Here is a 20,670-nt window from a genome sequence, read left to right on the forward strand (position 1 = left end):
TCTGGTCCTGTCATCATAGCAACCTCATAAATCAGCTCTTTGCTGTGTTCTAACATTATAGCTTGGGCGAAAAGAAGCAAAAGGGTTTTCTGCGTATGACCGTGGAAATCAGATGCATCATCAGGAGTCCTTCTTTCCTAAACCTCTCATGCACAGCCATGGGCCATCTTTTGGCAAGAGAGGTATCAAATGAAGCCGGGGCTGTTATATTTAAATAAATCTGTGTGTCGCGGTGTAGATGCCTCAAGTAGCCCCACACTTCTAAGGTCCAGAAGAGAGGCTCTCTGGGGAAGGTGTAGTTGGAGGCACTGAGCCGCACAGAGCTTGTAATTGATATGCAAGCCATTGCTGCTTTGGACAATTCTGAAAACCTGCTCCTCCATCAGATAGCAATGACTTTCCTTTGATTTGGTACCAAAGTTAAGCTGAATTTTAATCACCTCCTTAATGTTTAACTTCACAGAGAAACAGACTGAGTATTGGGGATATCTTTTTGATGTTTCCAATGAACCAGAGGAACAGACTTTGCTGTCATCTCCATCCAAGGACAAATCATAATTGGCTAGACTAGCAAATTGCTTTTTCTTATTGGAAACCGCCATTGGCACATTAGATTGAAAATAAAATCCTTACTGTATGGGTGTGATGTGGTTCTTCACCATGCAGCTGTAAGCGGAAAGTTGTTTTTCTAAACGAATGTTTATGGAGATAATTCAGTTTGTGATACTGAGAGATATAAATTTGGGAGATTACCGAGGATGATTCAGCCTTCTTTTTTTTTTTTTTTTTTTCTTGAACTCCTGCAATTGCCTTTCTTTCCCTCCTTAAACGTAAAATGGTACATCCATCTTGTTAGGAGCATCCTCAGAGGATATAAATGAGCAGTCTTCCTTAAGAAGAAAATGAGAATTGAAAGGAAGAATATGGCATCATCACAAGCATTGTCCCCAGATGGCAGATGTGGGACTTCATATTGGCATCATTAATCATGGTGGGGCCCCGTGGCTGTCTCTGCCACACGACTCCCAACTAGACATACTTCTATGTGTCTCGGAGGCTTGTCTGTGGATGTTAAAGATGGTGGGCTCTGTGCTGTCCTGGGGCTCCGGCTGTGAGTGGGGAGCCCTCTACTAGCTTGAACATAAGGCACCGCAAACAATCTCCTCATTAATAAACAAGCTTCTGAAGCAGAATAAAAAGGTCCTTCCAGTGTAACCAGCCATTGTACACCTACCCGAGAACACATGGCCGACTCGAATAAGCCAATGATGGTGAAGCTTGAACATCTATTATTAGAGTCCAATTTGGTACTCTCAGAGCTCTTTACTGTCTTCCACGTCTATGTCACAGATAAGCTTTATAAACAAGCATCATGGCACAGCAGAAACAGTAGAATTTGGAAGCAAACTGTGCAAATCAGGCTCCACCAGGAGGCAAAATTGTGTAGCTAATGGACATTTTCCGTCACATCTGGTATTCACTAATATCTTGTCCTCCAGGAAAACAGAAGTTGAGTTCAATAGCCAGGTGTTACCCTAAGCTCTTGGGTTCCAGGTTTTTTTTTTTTAGCTGTGTCCTCTTATACAGTGGATTTTATAGTCAGACTGTTGAGAAGGTTTTGATCAGGGCCTCATCGTTTAGTACTATGTGGTCCTGGGCAAGTAATTTGGCCTCAGTTGGCTTATCTCTAAAGTGAGGACTTTTTTTTTAAAGATTTTATTTATTTATTCATGAGACACACAGACACACCCACAGAGGCAGAGACACAGGCAGAGGGAGAAGCAGGCTCCATGCAGGGAGCCCGACGTGGGACTCGATCCCAGGATCACACCCTGGGCCAAAGGCAGGAGCTAAACCGCTGAGCCACCCAGGGATCCCAGCATTTTTGTGAGAATTAAGTAATACCTGTTAAATACTTAACACAGTGCCTGGGACCTGGTAGGAACTCAATAACAATAACTATTTTCTAGACCTTGTAACATCTCTGTAGGTAGAAGATTTGTGCCTCTAACCCCCAGTCCTATGCCTGGGTTCTGGTTTAGTGACTGCCTGTCTTCCTGATGTCATCAGGCCTACCTGATGTTTCCGAATCTTATCAGGAGTATTGGGTGGTAAGTAGACTCATTGCCTATTTCCATCCTTGGTACGGTATCTGAAGGATAAAGCAACCCAAAGCACTTGATATCCACTCACTAGGCAGGCTGTGAGGCAAAGGCTCCACCTGTATATGCGTGTGCGTGTGTGCGTGCACATGGAGGGGCTTTAGACCTTTCTATAAGATGTGAAATTGGACGGTCAGTAACTGAGGACATTTTAGTAGAAGGCTAGGAGCTATTGGAAGAGTCGACTAAAGTGTGAAGTTCTTAGGCTTTGGGGAGATAAGCAGAGATGATAATACCAATTCACTACGAAGTACAGAAAGGGTCGGAGGTTGACCTGGGCGTCTGCTCGTCAACGATGCAGGCGTTCACTGTAGGTGTGGCTGAGAATAAAGCAGTGTGGTTATTGCTAACCCATCCGATTGATGGTGCGCTCCTTGAGAGAAGGAACATAGCTTCCTTGTCTTTGAATCCCCGCTGTTGGCCTAGTGTCTGGCATAGGGTAGGTGCTCACTATGAGTTTATAAAATGAATTAAAGAATGAATAAGTGGGTCCCCGAGAGGAAGGATTTTCTATAAGTCACATAAGGGTTCTGGGGTGGCAAGTTTTGTTCTACTCTTGGTGAGCTTGTCATTCCATTAATACCCTAATACTCTTGAGGGATCCAGATCCAAGTAAGTCTTTTTAAATTTTTTTATGTTCCTCTTTACTTGGGAAGCATTCAACCCTGATTTTGGGGGCAGAAACAATCTTCTGAATTGGAAATATGTCATGAAGCAAATCTGGAAATGGAGGATCCTTGTATCATTCTTAGTCCCGTGTTTTCCAGTATGGGGTTGTGTTTCATCTTGGTGGTGATTAATCCAGAGTTAAAGTTTGGGATACCTGCTACATTGACGTTGCCAGACCTTTAAGCTGTTCTTTAGAGTCATCAACTCATTTTTGTAGTAAATGGTTTTTCCTGGCAGGGGCGAGTTTAAGATTCAATGAGTTCATGAAAGTGTCTGAATTTCTGAATGGATGGAATAGAACTGTGTCAGAAGGAAAATAACAAGCAGGATGCCAGTACTTTGTGAACAATAGTTTAAAGAGGTTGAAGCTCCTGTGCATATTGATAAGATGGTGCTAGGCAATAAATCAGTGGTTCTTCCATATACCTGGTTGAGCGGACAGTTAAGGACCTATTTGTATACATAAACATCTTAAATTGGCTGATTTATCTCCCTGGCGTTGAAGCAATGGTGTTGATAGACCAATCTGAGATTGCACAGGACTTTTTGACCTCAGAAAGTTCTCATGTCCTCCAGAAATAGAAGTCCCTTGGAGCTCTGTGCTGGGTCTAAGATGATAATGAGAGTCACTTCAAATGGAGTGTGCTGATATGGGTGACAGAAGTAAAATTAGGATTTACAAATGATAGTACAAAAATCATGGATGATGAGCTGGGAAATTTTCCATGTATTTCTCTTTCTGAGATCATATACTTTTCTTGATCTCTTTTGGGCTTCAGTTCAAACTTAATGGACAGCTTAGTTCATTGGAACTGGCCCAATAATTCAGAGATCAAGAGCAATAGTATTTTTTTTTTTTTTTTACCAATGATGATTACATTTAAAACCTGTAATTTCCCACCTCTGTTCTTTCTGATAACAAAAACTCATATTCCTAAAATCCTGCTGGAGGGGTTAAGCCCTACCTGGATAAGCATGTGTTTCACAATTTGGACAGTTTTCTCATCTGTAAAATGAGAGAGCTGGACAGATGCCTGGGTCTAGGATTCTATGTCCCATAAAGCTCCATTTGCAGGGATACCTGGAGAACACGTGTTCACAAGGATGATATGCATTGGCACGACATTGACACACTCACCTTAATAGGACCAAGTCTTTGATTGATTGACTTAGAATAAGACTATCAGACTGTAGCCTTTCATCAGGTGGGTGCTTTCTGTTGCCTCTGGTGCTCCTGACAGTGTATTGACCATCTCCATGACTGAGCAATGCTGACAGTCACCTTGGAATGTGTCAAAGGAAAGTACTTTGAAGTTCTCTTTCTCTCTCCCCTCCCCCAAGCCCCTGCCACCATCATCTGCCCTATGCATTTTCCTGACTGACTCTTCCAGAAAGCAGAGTCTCGTTGTCAAAAGATCACACTATTAAAAGTCTATGATTCATTTGTGTATACAACGTGACTCGGTAGTTTAGGTCCACTCAATTTAAATCACCGAGTCGTAAAATCTGAAGCTTGGAAGTTAGGAGACAGATCTACCCTCAAACCTTAATTCTCTGAGGGTTTCTGTTAAATTAGCATGTGATTCTGTGGCATGTGGATTAGGGACCCAGATTCAGATGTCTCCACAGAAGCACATACTTTAGTTCAAGCCTCTCCAACTGAACTGAAAAAAACAAAGCAAAAAAACAAGACAAAAAACAAAAAAAACCACCCTCAGATGCTCCTTTGGACTGGGTGCATGCAGCTAGCTGGAAGAGCAGGCCTGATAGATGAGTCTCCCTCTCCCCCAGAGACAGCAGCGACTACAGATCTCAAAAGAGCTGCTTTGTATCCCCTTCTCATTGAGGGATTAGAGAGGAGAGAAATCCACTGTGTGGGGATGTGAGGACTTCAGTCAAGTTTTGTCAAGAAGGTAGACTTGAGTTACGCAGAAATCGGGGTGGAAAATCATCCACACCCGCTCTCCTGTGCAAGCCGGGCATTCAGCTCATGACTAAGAGATTTTGGATGAGGTGACAAAGGATGAAAAATAGGTATCACCATCCTAAAGTATTGATTTTACTTAAAATGACAAAGTCTAAAAATTTAGTAGAAGATGGTATCCTATGAAAAGGAAATATAACCTCTGATTCTCTCTTTAGAAAGTAGAAATAAAGCCTACTGTTTTCACTTCCAGACTCTTGGTTATTATTTCATAAATAGCAGATAACATATAGTCAGAATATCTTGGCAAGATTTCCTAAGTGAGGCAAGAAGTAATATGTGTTTATATTTTTAATGATTTTGAACACAAACATGAGCGTACGTAAGAGGGAAGAAGACAATAAAGCAGGCACCACTTTTAGCCATGCTTTCCTTTTTCTGGTTGCAAAGAAAAATAATTATATTTTGTAAGATGGAACAATCTGATTATGCCTTGTGTTTCTATAGAGTAGTGAAAAGCGGTATTTGCAGTTTCGATGAAGATAGATGTGTCAAAGTGTAGTCAAACATGACAGCCATTAAATGCTTGGTTGGAGAAAGATCTTTAATTACACAGGACATTAGATACAGTTGGGTTGAAAAGGATTATTGGCCAAGTCAACAAAATTATTTTTTGAGGCTAAATCCATGTTATTCCAGTGAATGAGATCAAGATGTACACTTCCGGCCACACTCAGATTTGAGGCTGCTGGTACACCTTCCTCACTGTCCCCCCATGATCACTGGCCAAGCCTTCTTGAGGGGGACAGTGTCATACCTGGTCCCTGAGGCTTTGGGGAGTGTGTGCTCTTAGGATACTTACTGAGAGTTAAAAACAAAGAGATCTGTTAGGTTTCTTAGGTAGGAAGGCTGATGGCCTAGAAACAAGCAATTTGGGACAAACAAGGGAAGGTAGAGGTCTGGAAGGACTCTGTCTCAGGATCCGTGATGGGATTTCTCTCTTGGGGACGGGATTGGCAAAAACAAAGGTGTCTTCCAGTCCTGGCTACTCTGGAAGAATTGTGGGCTGAGTGGGTCAAGAGTAATAATATTAGCTAAAGTATATTACACGCTTATCCTATGCTAAACACCATGCACACCTCATTTGATCCTCAAAATGATCTAATAGGATAAATACTAAAGTTTGCCCATTTAACACATCAGGCATGGTTCACAGCTGCACAGTTAGGAAGCGAAGTCAGGGTGACCAACTAGCTGAGTTTGCCCCGAACTTGCAGATTGCCCACGACTGTAGACGTTGAAAGCTGAAGCCAGGACAGCGCCAGGCAAACCAGGATGGGTTGGTTACCCTAAAAGTGGTGGAACCAGACTCAAACTCAGAGCCTGACATATTAATTCTCTTGCTTCTTACTGCCTTTCAAAGGCCAGGAATTCAGGTTCAGGACAGGGAGACAATGACTGCAACTGGCAAGAGTCTGGTACAAGGAGGGGGTCTTGTCTTGGGGGTGAGGCCCAGCTACAGCGCGACCAGAAGAGGCAGCAAGGCGAGCTTAATGTTGATTCACCTCCTAAATGAGTGAAGAACGGGCCAGAGCCTTAGAGGGGAGGGGCTGAGTTGGTAGGTCTGGTTAAGAAATTACACGTACAGAGAGGTTCCTGAGAGCAGGAAACCCTCAGATGACGTCCCGGTCAGGAACATCTGACATTAGGCAGGATTAATGTCCCTGATTTATCCTGGACATTGCCTTGACTCTCATGCCATATAACATTAATAATAGCTGATGATCAGGACCAACAGAGTTCACTGGAATGTCCTTTTGCAGGATTAGACCTCCTTGGGAACGGCCTTGTTGGGTGTCTCTGCTGTTCTCATAAACTCAGGGCAGCTGCTAGGACCGAGTGTGGCACTCAGGCCGCGCTTAGCTGACGTAGACTAGATCCTGGACAGGAGCGGGGGAGAGATCCCGAAGCTTTGGCCTCCACTCTTGGAACCCTGTTGCCTATCGTCTTTGCCTGATGTCTTCAGAGCAAAATATGAGCCTCGGGTAGTTCTGTCGTTGAACACTAGCTCTGGCTTCTGTTGGCCGCCTTGGGAAATTGACTTCAACTTCTCTGAATCTTGGCTTTTTTTAACTGTAAAATGGGAATTTACATTAGTAGACGGTTATCTTAAGGATTGCGAATAATGTGTGCTAAACGCCCAGCACATCCTAGGCACCCAGCAAATGGGACCTCATATAAGACCCTAAATCCGGACCGATAGGTTTCAAAATGGAAGCTTGGAACTTTTTTTTTTTTTTTTAAGTGAAAACTATCGCCCGGTGTTGGTTTTATCATTTTAGCCCAAGGCTGACACCTTGTGGAAATTCTCTGACAAGTAAAAACTTACTTGCTGGTCTGTATGTTACCGATTCTTTTCTGGAGGCGGAAGCAGGTTGGGGGGTATATACCGGCCACCTGAGGGAGAAGAATGGACAGAGCAAAAGTGGATTTACATTTTAGAGCCATCTTGGGAGGTTATTTCTTCCAAATTAATCAATATTTAATTTAATATTAATTTTTTGGTATTATTTACTTATTTAGTGTTTTCCCAGAAAGTATGTTAATGCAGGATTTTAAGCCTCCACCTTTGCTTCAGTTATCCAACTTCTAAATAGTATTCAAAGCCAAGCACGCATCCGCCTTCCCCACTGGCTCCCGACTGCTGCTCACTCAGTGCCCGCCCATCTCACAGCCTCTGTGTCACTTACAGGCAAAAGCAGGAGCATAATTTGCAGGACCCAGTAACAAACGAATTGAGCTCTTGGTTCAGAAATCATTAAGAATTTCCAAGTGGCGATAGGAAGGCATTAAAAGCAAGAGCGGAAAAAATAAAATAAAATAAAATAAAAAAATAAAAGCAAGAGCGGGAGTCTCCTAAGCATGGGCTTTCCTTCTCTTATTAAGTACTTTTAAACATACTTACCAAGTTGGAAAGTAATTCTTTTTTTATTTTAATAAATTTATTTTTTATTGGTGTTCAATTTGCCAACATGCAGAATAACCCCCAGTGCTCATCCCGTCAGGTGCCCCCCTCAGTGCCCGTCACCCAGTCACCCCTACCCCCCGCCCTCCTCCCCTTCCACCACCCCTAGTTCGTTTCCCAGAGTCAGGAGTCTCTCATGTTCCATCTCCCTTTCTGATACGGAAAATAATATTTGACTAATACAAACAAAATATATACATTTTTCTTTTATTCTAATTTCTAAGACCATTTCCCCTTCCTCGAAGCCTTCCTATTGGAAATAAAGGTGTACGTTAGGCAGAAATTCTATTAAGTCGCACTTCTACCCAGAGAAAGCTTAGAGAGGACAACCTGGTTGTGGGGCAAGAGTAAATGGCAGGTAACCCGTCTTGAGGCCGCATTAGTAGAAGCAGCATTTTATTTTATATCCGTATGGTTGTTTGCAGGAGAACATTGTGGGGGGTCACTGATGTGGATCACGGAGGGGCCGGATTGTCCGTAAACTCCCCCTGTGAAGAGTTACTTTCATCAGCCCAGAGACCAGATTTTTCCTTGTGGCACATCGAGGCCGGTGCCAGGCAGGGTCGGACGTCCTGGGGGAGGATCGAACAACAGGGCTTGGAAGGGACGAGCGGGAGGAGACTGCTCGCCAGGTGCGTCGACCTTGGCTCATAACGATCCTTGATTCAAGTTAAAACCACTTAGGCTTTTGATGGGGTCACTCATCACTGCGCTTGGGGCACGACAAGTGCCAAGTACCCGCTGACGCAGTGGAGATAAGGATCCCCGAGGGCTGAGCGTGGCTGGAGGCTTGAGCGCGGCCGTCACCGACTGTGGCCACCGCGCAGCCCAGAGCTGGCAGGTACCTGCCGGGACGAGAGCGGGGCCTGCGGTTAGAAGCAGATCGTCCCCAAAGGTGGACAGTAGAGGCGTTCAGCTTTTTTTTTTCCCTCTGTTTTCCTTAATTCTCCTTGCCCTCTATGCTCCTATAATTCTGAACCGTCTAACACCCTAGGGCACATGACTCGCTTACCTCCGGGCCTTTGCCCGGGTTGTCTCCTCGGCTGGGTCGCCCTGGTGTGGTCCCATCCCCCCGGCCCCGGTCCCCCAGCTCATCCCCTGAGACCGAGCATCAGCATCCCCTCCTACTTCACTCGTTGTCATCATTCGTATTAAGAAAAGGAAACAAAACAAAACAAAACAAAACAAAACAAAACAAAAACAAAAAAAAAGAAAAGGAAACATTTCACCTAAGTCTCTCCTTATGTGGTACTGGGATAACATGCTTTTTTTTTTTTAATATAAATTTATTTTTTATTGGTGTTCAATTTGCCAACATCTAGAATAACACCCAGTGCTCATCCCGTCAAGTGCTTTTTCACCAGTTTGAAATTTTAGAACTGTTCTTGTAGCGTTTTTTGCTTTTTTTCCTGGTGAGTTGTAGGAAAAATGTTAAAAAAAGGGAAAATGAAATTATTTTGATACAGAATTCATGTAATAGTTTTTCTAGAATTGAATGAAGTATAAATGGAAAGAGTTTTACTAAAGGTCTTCAAGGATCCCCTCCCACTGAGACTGAGATTCTAGGTCCCCCGAATGGTCTGATTTTGGGTGGAATGGCTCCAAGCTGTGGTCTCTAATTCTCCACGTATTTATCCAACTGAACCAAGGCTTAGAGCACGTCATTTGCAGACGGGGAGCCGCAACCCGGGCGGGCGCGGGGCCGGGGGCGGCGGGGAGATGCCAGCCGGGGTCTCGGAGCTGCCCTCATGCCCCCTGCAGCCCAGGCCGTGACCCCGGGGCCTGGGATCGAATCCCCATGGGGCCCCCCGCACGAATCCCGCTGCTCCGTCCACCCAGGTCTCGGCCTCTCTCTGGGTCTCTCAGGAATAAATAAATACATAATCTTTTAAAAAAATAAAAATTAAAATAAAAAAATAAAATAAAAGCTGCCGTCCACGCACACGTGTGTCCCGCCTGCGGGCAAGACTGCCTTCAGTTACTTTCCGAAGCGAGGTGGACGAGGAAGAGAGGCTCCCCTCCCACACCCCCGCACCCCGGGCGCCTGCACCCCCGCACCCCCGGCCTCCTGCATGCCCAACCCTGCCCTCACTTCAAGGACCGGGCTGCACACTCACCCATCGTCTCCTGAGTCATTGCCCGGGCCTGGACCCTTGTCTCCCCTTGTCTTGCACCCTTGCCCCATCCCTCAAGCGTTGGTCCTGGACCCCCGCCTCCCCAGGTCTTGCACCCCTGCAGCATCCCTCAAGCCTCGGGCCTGGACCCCCGCCTCCCCAGGTCTTGCACCCCTGCAGCATCCCTCAAGCCTCGGGCCTGGACCCCCGCCAGCCCTTGTCTTGCACCCCTGCCCCATCCCTCAAGCCGGGCACAAAGCAGGACGTGAAGACGCGTTGGCTGAACGAGCGCATTGGTGGATTTGTGGGTGCGGGAGGCGGGCTGCAGGCACCCCGAGGCCGGCTCAGGCCCCAGCTCAGGCGCCCACCGGCCGGTCGGCGTCCTGAGGCCAGAAGGCCTTCCACGTCCCGCAGGTATTTCAGGAAACACTGAAAAGTGGGTTCAAGCATCACTTGGGAGCCGCGTCCTCCGCCGGGTTTCGTATCTGACGTCGTGGCTAAGGGAGCGCGTGGGCCTCTGCCGGGGGCCTCTGCTGCGACGTCCCGCGACCCGCGCCCGGGCCTGCATCCAGTACCAAAGGCGTTCTTCGGGATACTTTACTGACGGTAAAATTCTGCTCCGCGTTACTCCTGTCCTAGAAACCTCATAAAAAATTAGAATTCTGCAGATGAAAGATTTATTGATTTCCCATATTTCTCACGGCCCCACGCGGATTTACAGCAGCGTCTCAGGAAGAAATGGAAACAAACAACAGACAAAACCCGACAACCTGTCTCACAGCATCTTGTCTCATCAGGTCGCAGGACCGGAGGCCTAGAAGGGGCTGTGACCGCGTCCCCGACCTGGTGGGGGGGGTCCCGGAGACCTAACGCGGGCATGGTGAGGTGCGTGGGGGACCCCTGGCACCCCGAGGGGTCGTGTGGCAGCCGAGGCCGGTGTGCAGCCGCTCCGGGGCCTCACCAGACCACGACACCGGGACCCCAGCCAGCCCCGCTGGTTGTGCAGCAGAGATTGGAATTTAGTGGGGCGGCCTGTGCCGACTGACCCCACAAGCGGGGCGGCCTCTGCCCACTGATCCCACAAGCGGGCAATGAGGAAGTGACTCCCAGGCTTTGGAGTCCAGACTAGGTGACCGCATGCCCACTGGTCACTCACCTGCTATTCACACGACCTGGGAACTTCAGAACCCGCTTCCTTGTCTGTCTGCAAAAATAAAAATAGAGGGAGAGGGCAGACGAGCCGGTGCCGCGGGGGCTGCCGTGGACGTGGGCCGGGGCCTATGGGCCGGGCTCCCTGGGGTCCCACCTGCACTCTCAGCATCGCACCTGTGGGCCGGGCCGGGTGGGCTGGGGTGCACAGCAGCTCCCTTACCTCCGCCTTGGGCATGGCTGCCCCCCACCCCCCGTGCCAACCTGCTGCCTGTGGTCCTCTTGGTTGGCGCTTTCCACAGGCTGCCGGCAGCACAGTCCCCCTGGACAGCCTGGGGGGTTCTGGGCGTCCTGGAGGTCCTGGGGAGGCCTGGGGGTCCTGGGGGGTCCTGGGGGTCCTGGGGAGGCCTGGGGGTCTTGGGGATTCTGGGTCTCCTGGGGGTCCTGGGGGTCCTAGGGAGGCCTGGGGGTCCTGTGAGTCCTGGGGAGGCCTGGGTCTCCTGGGGGTTCTGGGGAGGCCTGGGGGTCCTGGGGAGGCCTGGGGAGGCCTGGGGGTCCTGGGGATCCTGGATCTCCTGGGGGTCCTGGGGGTCCTGGCAAGGCCTGGGGGCCCTGGGGGCCCTGGGGGTCCTGGGGGTCCTGGGGATCCTGGGGTTCTGGGGGGTTCTGGGGGTCCTTGGGAGGCCTGGGGGTCCTGGAGGTCCTGGGGGTCCTGGGGAGGCCTGGGGGTCCTGGGGGTCCTGGGGAGGCCTGGGGGTCCTGGAGGTCCTGGGGGTCCTGGGGAGGCCTGGGGGTCCTGGGGGTCCTGGAGGTCCTGGGGGTCCTGGGGAGGCCTGGGTAGGCCTGGGGGTCCTGGAGGTCCTGGGGGTCCTAGAGGTCCTGGGGGTCCTGGGGAGGCCTGGGGGTCCTGGAGGTCCTGGGGGTCCTGGGGAGGCCTGGGGGTCCTGGGGGTCCTGGAGGTCCTGGGGGTCCTGGGGAGGCCTGGGGGTCCTGGAGGTCCTGGGGGTCCTGGGGAGGCCTTGGGGTCCTGGGGAGGCCTGGGGAGGCCTGGGGGTCCTGGGGGTCCTGGGGAGGCCTGGGGGTCCTGGAGATCCTGGGGGTCCTGGGGAGGCCTGGGGGTCCTGGAGGTCCTGGGGGTCCTGGGGGTCCTGGGGGTCCTGGAGGTCCTAGGGGTCCTGGGGAGGCCTTGGGGTCCTGGGGAGGCCTGGGGAGGCCTGGGGAGGCCTGGGGGTCTTGGGTCTCCTGGGGGTTCTGGGGGTCCTGGGGAGGCCTGGGGGTCCTGGGGGTCCTGGGGAGCCCCCGGCCTAGACATCCCTACTCCGCCGGCCGGGGCCTTCCTGGCCAGTCCCAGGGCCCCTGGTGCTCCCGGGCCCGGCCCCAGCCCCGCTCTCCAGCCTTGCCCGGCCCTGTTCCCGCGGGGCCTACCCGGTGTCACCTGCTGGACCTGGTGGGAGGACCCGCACCGGGAGCTGGAAGCATGGGCCTCTCCCCATATGATCCTGCGGGGCGAGATCTCATCAACCCTTGTCCTTGATGAGCAGGTGAGACGCGAGAGTGAGATTTTGCTTTAGCGTGTCTCTTTGGAGTGGGGAAAGCCGGAGGGGGCTCTGCCGCCCTGCAGGCCCCGCGGTTTCACAGCAGGAAGGACGGGGTCCCCGTGCAATAGGCACGAACGGGGCTCCCTGGGGGGCTCTGGTCCTTCACCCATGAGACGGGAGGGTGGCCTCAGGAACCCTTCTGGGGGGCGCTGGGCCCACCACGCAGCCCCTCGCCTGGGCAGCCTCAGGGGACGGAGGAAAGAAGTCGCACGTAGACTGGTCTGTGGGCCACGTCGTGGGGCGTCCTGTTGTGCGGAAATGGACCTGGGTGTCGGGGCCCCAAGTACTTTGGCCTCCTCTTTGCAGGCCACGAGTTCTCTGTCCGTAAAACAGTAATAGCGATGGCGCCAGCGTCCCCTCCAGCGCTATCCTAAGGGCCTAAGACAAGAGGGGTGGCCGTGTCAGCCTGCGGGGCTGCCTGGGTGCCTTCGCCCCCGACCGCAGGGCCGGCTCCTTGGGGGCCTCTGTCCTGCACCCTCGGTCCCTACGAGGCCTCCCCGCTGGGTCCGTGTGCGCACTGCCCCTCCCCTGGGAACACTGGTCGTCCTGATCGGGGCCACCCGGAGGGGCACGTTCTAAGGGAATCGGGTCCTTGGAGGCCCCGTCTGCAGGCGCCGGCACAGGCCGGGCCGTGGGGGGTTGTGGCTTCAGCTCCGGACTTGGGAGGAGGCGCGGCGCGTCCCACAGCCCTCGCGCTTCGAGCTCTGCACAAACATGGCTTTAGGCTTATTCTTTCTGATGTTATTTATCGCTTAAAAAGATTTACTTATTTATTTAGGGAATGTGAGCAGGGGAGGGACAGAGAGAATCTCAAGCAGCCCCCGTGCGGAGTGCAGAGCCCCCCCGCGGGGCTCAGTCCCACCACCCGGACACAGTGACCCGAGCTGAGGCCAAGGGTCACACGCTCAGCCAACCGAGCCCCCCCGGGCGCCCCCTGAATCCTGTTTTAAAAGCCGGGTCCTGCCTTCTTGAAGGTCCCTCCCTGCACCTGCGAAGCCCGGTGCCACCCCGCAGGGACCCCTGGGGGCCTCCGGCTGGGTGGGCCCCGCAGAGAGGCCGTCTCGGGAGGGGCAGCCGGCAGGTCCGGGGTAGGCGGCTGCAGCAGCTCCTATGGGGGGAGGCGAGTTCGGGCACCACCAGCCCCAGCGCCCCAAACGATGTCTCCATCGCTGTGCAAGGACTATCAAGTGTCCACGTGTCTGTATGTTGATACGAACCTTTTTTTTTTTTTTTAAGATTTTATCTATTTATTCATGAGAGACCCATGGAGAGAGGCAGAGACACAGGCAGAAGGAGGAGCAGGCTCCATGCAGGGAGCCCGACGCGGGACTCGATCCCGGGACCCCGGGGTCACGGCCTGGGCTGAGGGCGCCACCTGCTGAGCCCCCCGGGCCGCCCTGTACGTACTTCACGGAGCAGAGGCTGTGCCCCGGACACACGCGTGTGCTCTTCGGCCACGAGCATCGCTCCGCGTCTACCGTCTCATGGTTGAGCTGCGATCTCTAGTCCGGGGGACAAAACACCGTCCATTCTCCGACCTGCGGGCGCCGGGTGGCTTCTGCTGGCATGAGTCAGGCCGCGGCGCGCATCTTTATATATTCTGGTTTCCTCAAACCATGTCCTTAGGACGCATTTCTAGAATTGGACGTGAACGCTTTTCAGTGGGTCGGACTTGAGGCTTAATCACCCCCAGGCCCCCTGCCACGCGCTGTAGCTGGGACAGCGGCTCAGCTCCGTTCCCATGCAGGGGACAGGGTGCCACCTGCTGCCCGGAAAACGTCACTTCCCGCAATTCCCGGCTTATTTCCAGAGGACACGACAGACAAGGTCACAGCCCATATCGCAGCTGCTCCCAGGCCAAGGATCAAATGACAGAAGGGTGGTCATTGAGTGAAGCCATGGCCCACACGTCGCGGGCAGCAGGCTCCATCTCCTGGCTCCGTAGGGCAACAGCCCGTCCCCATAACTGGGTGGGGGAGCTTGTGGTGCGGGCCCTGGTGAAGGGCTGCGGGGCCCAGCCCGGCCGATCCTCCTCCTCCTCCTCCTCCTCCTCCTCCCCCCCCCCCCCCCCAGGTGCGGCCCGACCACCTGCATCATTGCTTTGCTTTCGGGTCCAGCTCAGGGCTTGGGCCGTTCTGCTCTACCTAAGACTTCGGGTCCTCCAGTAGCCCCAGTTCTAGGCGGCTTTGGAGCCTCGCCTCTGTGTCCCCTGCTCCTCCCCGGGGCCTTCCTATCCCCTTTCCTATCCCTACTTTTTCTTACCCCCGCCACATCCCTTGCAGTCGCCACTGTGTCACCCCCCGCGACTGCTCTGTGACTATTACGTGGGGTTTTCCTAAAGAGCAGCTGGAGCCTACGTTCTAGCACGGCCCCAGCCTTATTTCTTACATTCAGTTCCTCGTTTTCAGCGCCCGAGGACGGCCTTGTCCACACAGCATGTGGCCCTACACGCTCCTGGGCCACATTAAAGCAGGAAACCCCAGCAACCAAGCCAGCCACCTCCGACTGCGGGAGGTGGCCCAGGCTCCCCCTCTTGGCCCCACCGCCCGACTGGGGACGCGCGTCTGCGCTTCATCCATCGCTCTTTATTGTAACGTGGTGGTGGCGTTCACGAGTGGCTGTTCACAGCTTCCTGCCTGATTCGGGGCTTCGGCGGGCAGAGGTGCGTGGTCCCTCCCCGACCCGCTCTCCCCGAGGCCAGAGCAGAGCATGTTCTCACGGCCAGCGTGCGGCCAGTGGATGGAGCCCTGCTGGCTGGGTCGCCATCGGCCACGTGACCCCGAGTCACCTTGCACAGCTTGAGTACGAGCCTGATGGAACGGTTTAGCCGACACCCCAGTGTTGTTTTTATTGTTCCTTTTGGCTCAGAGTTAGAAGCAAACTGGAACAACCGGAAAGAAGAGAAAAAAAAACATTAACGCCTTGATTTTTTTTTTGATTTAAATTTATTTTTTATTGGTGTTCAATTTGCCAACATACAGAATAACACCCAGTGCTCATCCCGTCAAGCGCCCCCCTCAGTGCCCGTCACCCAGTCACCCCCACCCCCTGCCCTCCTCCCCTTCCACCACCCCTAGTTCGTTCCCCAGAGTCAGGAGTCTCTCACGTTCTGTCTCCCTCTCTGATATTTCCCGCTCGTTTTTTCTCCTTTCCCCTTTATTCCCTTTCACTATTTTTTAATATTCCCCAAATGAATGAGACCATAGAATGTTTGTCCTTCTCCGATTGACTTATTTTGCTCAGCATCATCCCCTCCAGGTCCATCCACGCCTTGATTGTGATGCCCGTCTCCACCCTGACTTCCTGGGTGTTTTATGAGAATTGGCTTTTCAGATTAAACCGAAGATACTAAAGTGTTCACACTGAAGGGCCCTCATATTTTAAATAAGGTGTTTCCTTGAGAAAAGCGCCTCCTCCACAAAATGTGCTCAGATGTGTAGTGAGGCGTGACTCAGCCTCATTTAGAGTTAGATCAGATTCCCCTCCTCATTAGAGTCTCCTTCCTGGGCTTCTGGAAAAAAGCGATGGGGGGAGGCTGCAGCCAAGATGCCTGACATTGTCCTTTGTGGAAAGTAGAAAAAGGTCGCCTTTCTTATTTTATTCCACTTTATTTCATCTTAGTTAGTTTTTTTTTTTTGTTTTTTTGTTTTTTTTAATGAGCACTTTGAGACCCTTTAATTCCTGATGCTTTGTGTAGGAAAGAAGCAATATGACGCCCCCTCCCCGTATGTGTCATATGACCCCATGCAGAGTCATGCAGATGACACAGATCAAGTCTTTTTAAATTTTTTTTCACAAGATCAAGTCTTGTTTACCAATGTTGCATGACGTAGGGAAGAAAGCTGCCATAGCATGCCCGGATCCTGTTTTCCCTAAGATTAGAGATTTGTTACTGAGACCAGGTTAAGTATTAAAATGAAATATAATATAAAATAAATACAAAAATAAATATATTTGTGCATCAACCCGTGTAACTTAGCCTTACTGCTTTGAATCTATATAGATATACGTCTTTGAAGTATGTCCATTTTATACACAAGTATGGATAATGGGATTTTTTGATCTATAAAAATGTTTGGGAGTTGAATGATAAAATATACAGGCCCCCAAATATGAAAAATTTGGGGCAAAAGTAAACTTTTTTTAAAGAGGTATATAATTTTTTTTTACATATTTTTTTTAATTGGAGTTCAATTTGCCAACATATAGCATAACACCCAGTGCTCAGTCTTAAAACATGACATTATGTGAATTTGGTCCGTAGGTAATTAATATTCATAAACATTTTATTTTATTTGATCAATTTGTGGGTTAATGCGTTTACAGCACAAGACATCTTGCGTATGCGCCGTGATTGCTAGCTACATGATCAATGATCCTAAATGGGAAGAGTTAGCCATGCTCAAGTAACTTAAAATGCAAAAACCTAAAAAATCGTGTAAAAATTTCTATAAAATATTTTATAGTGAAAATAATATTTACTGTAGGTTGTGGGGACGTTGTAATGGATCTGATATAGCCCTGGGGCTTACCGAGGCCTTAGGATGGCCCTAATCTTTAAATTTTTAATTAATAGGCTTAAGTTCTGAGAGCAGTTCCACAGTAACAGGAGAGTGAAGGGCAGGGACAGAGTCCCTCCAGCCCCTCGGCTGTGGGGTAAATGCATGACAATCGGTGGCCCAGTATTGTCCCGGGTGGGGGGCGGGCAGCGCAGTTGCCCTGCGGCCCGCGTCTAGGGGCAGCTCTCCCGGATGCTGTTGCTGACCATCCCCGAAGAGGACGCTCTGAGCTGCTGTCTCCCTCACTGGTCTTACTCTGTTTCCTCTTATTTTATTCTTTTAATGGCTATTTACCTGGCTTGGCTCTGGTTCTTTTCATTTAGTTGTTTTCCCTTCCAGTGGCATCATAATGAGTCAGTGTCACGGTGACTAACTGCAGCTTCTGGGGGGGTTCCAATGGCGGGGACTTAAAGGGCCGTATTGCCGTCGGGGCCGGTCCGTCCCGGGTCACCCAGCGCCGGCAGGTGACCGGCTTCCCTCTCCGCGGGTCGCCGAGACGCTCGGTCGTTGCTGCCTGTGTCTCCCAGGCCGTGCGGGTCCTTGCTGCTGTCTGGGTGCCTTCTCTCTGGGCAGGCTCCGTATGTATGTTCCTTCTGACCTAAAGGGTGTGGCATTAGCTCCTTTTCTAGAAGGAAAGGGACCGAGTGACTCACCCAGACACCCTCCTGCGCCCGCGGCTCCCAGTCTAGAGCCCTTGTCCACACCCGCGGCACCAGCTCCCACCGCGTCTGGAACCAGCCAACAAGCCTCTCCTCTCTTTCCGTGACACTCGCCCCTCGCAGGCCCCGGTGCCCCACCGTCGGCATGTGGCCGCTGTCTCGCACCCGGTCCCTTTCTGTAAGCTCCTCCTGCTTCCCTTTCCTAGATGGGACTTTTGCAATAATCTCTTAGTTTTTTCAACTCGCCCTGCACTGAGCTAGACTAACCTTCATGACATTCATCCCGTACGGGCCACAGGACTCTGCAGGGGTCGGTACTGGGGACGATGAAGGCTGAATTGGCCAACCCTGAAGGATCTCAGGTCTCGTTAGTTCCATCCTGAGATCACGGCAGGCCGGGCGGCCGCGGGCCTATCTGACAAAGAGGAACCAGGGTTGTGCGTCCAGCCAAGAGAAGGTGATGCCAGTGTAGACAAACAAGGCCCTCCCGGGTCTTCTCCCTGAACGTTTAACCTGCTTTATTAGCCTCAGCACAACACTCTTTCTTGTGCACAGCCAGCTCTTTGCACGAAACTTGGACGTGCTGTGCTCGTTTCACCCTGTCCCTTTGCTTAAGATGCTTCCCGATCATTCAAAAAGCCGTTCAATAAACACTTACTGAGCACTTTCAAGGCAAGAGGAACATAAAGATGCAGAGGATCCCGCCTTGCCCTTAGAGCTCAGAGGGAAGGAAGGAGGAAGGCACGCGGTTAATCGCAGTTCGCGGCAACAGGTGCCACCGCTTGTGACCGTCTAACGGGAACAGAAAGAAGCCAGAGCTGTGGTCGCGGCAGGTAGGAAAGCCGAGGCGGTGGAGGCGACATCTGAACAGATCTCCTTCCCCTTGATCTTTCCAGATCCTTCCGGGCGTCCATGCAGTGGCGCCAGGCCTCTCAAATGCCCCGGGCCTCCATCGCGGTGTCAACCGACCCTTGTCACCTCTCATAACTCCCTTGCAAGTCCCTATGGTTATCTCTAGCTTGGGCGCTGCTCCTGGCCTGCGCCTCCCCGTTCCCTGGGGGTTTGCTCAGCGCCTCCGATGAAGCCACAAACTCTCAAACACCGCAGACCTCGCTTTGTATTCCTTGGCACCCACCTCCAGACGCAGAGACGGAGTCCGTGTCCGTTAGATTCTTTTGATCCTTTCTGTGCGTGTTGATTGTCACGATTACCGTGCAGTCGCACGTTCGTAACTGCCAGCTCTGACGGTAAACATGGATTTTTCAGAGGGAGGCGTGCACTCTGCTAAAAGGCGGTTGTGATTTCTGCGGAATGTCCCACCAGATAATTCAGGGTAGAATACGGCAAATCCTAAACCGATGATTATGACGGTGGTGACTCTGGGACTTAGTGCTCAGGGGGAAATGGACACACACCTCCCACACGCACCGCAGGCAAGAGAAAGGGATGGCGCGTGGCCAAAAGTACGCACAGTGTTGCCGCAGCAAACATTCCGGTTGAATGCAATTGATCGGTTTAGACCCCAAGTAGGATTTCAGGTCTATAAAAGAATTCATGTTGTGTGTCATCATCACGTTTCCTTAAATACGGGGCGCTGCTCTTTCCTGATGCTCTTTTTGTGCATGATTAGCAGCCTGCACCATCATGAACCCTCTTTTGTTCTTCCCAAGTACTTGAGGAGAGTGTGAGCGATGACTATTTTTGCTTCACTTTTATTTATTTATTTATTTATTTATTTATTTATTTATCTATCTATTTATCTATTTATTTTGCTTCACTTATTTAAAACAAAAAATACGGATGAAACCGAAAAAAACAAAACAAAACGGGGGGCGTTGATGGCAGAGGAAGTGTGCATGCCGGAAAATAAATTAACTAATGAAAGTCGATTCAGTTTGCAGTTTAGGGAGAATTCAATCTACACACACTCTGTCTGGGTTTGGATTTTCTGGATTAAATGTCCAGTTTATATGACTAACCTGTCATTTAAAAAAGTATGAATCTAGTATTACTTTTAAGTGTCAGCATTGGGCAAGGCCTCTGCTTTTCCAGGAAAGAAGCCGTAAGACTGAAGCAAAGCGCTGTTTTCTGCATTTTACCCGATTTTTTAAAGGCGTTTGACGATGCATGAATTTGTTTCCACAAGAGGTTATATCTCAAGATCCATTATGGGCGAACATTAGCTCAAACTTAAAACATTAAAACTAGAATGGATTTATACCGGAGATGTAAATTTATGAACACTTTCTTTAATAGACTTCTTAGTAGAAATAAGAGACAGGTTGGAAATCTTATCTAGCACTTTTATTCATTTGGCACTTTAAAAATATTATGGAGGGCAGCCCAGGTGGCTCAGCGGTTTAACGCCGCCTTCAGCCCAGGGTGTGATCCTGGGGTCCCGGGATCAAGTCCCACATCCCTGCATGGAGCCTGCTTCTCCCTCTGCCTGTGTCTCTGCCTCTCTCTCTCTCTTTGTCATGAATAAATAAATAAAATCTTTTAAAAAAATAAATAAAAATATTATGGAAAATACTATCACATTTTATGCAAAACATTTCTAATGTTTTGTTTTAAAAAAACCCAAAAATTTCTAATGTTTTGTTTTAAAAAAAACAAAACATTTTTAATGTTTTGTTTTTTTTAAACAAAAAACAAAAAACAAAAAACAGCACCTAGGTGCAGAAAGGGAAAATATTTCTAAAGCCTCAGGAGATGCTTACCTAGTTTTCCTGTGCATCACCTGAGGACGTAAGCCACCTGTCGGGAAACTGCTTTGCGTTCGGGTTATAAGGGAGGGGTAGCTTCTGGCAT

This window comes from Vulpes lagopus, chromosome 17 (genome assembly GCF_018345385.1).
Source record: "Vulpes lagopus strain Blue_001 chromosome 17, ASM1834538v1, whole genome shotgun sequence".
Classification (NCBI taxonomy): domain Eukaryota; kingdom Metazoa; phylum Chordata; class Mammalia; order Carnivora; family Canidae; genus Vulpes; species Vulpes lagopus.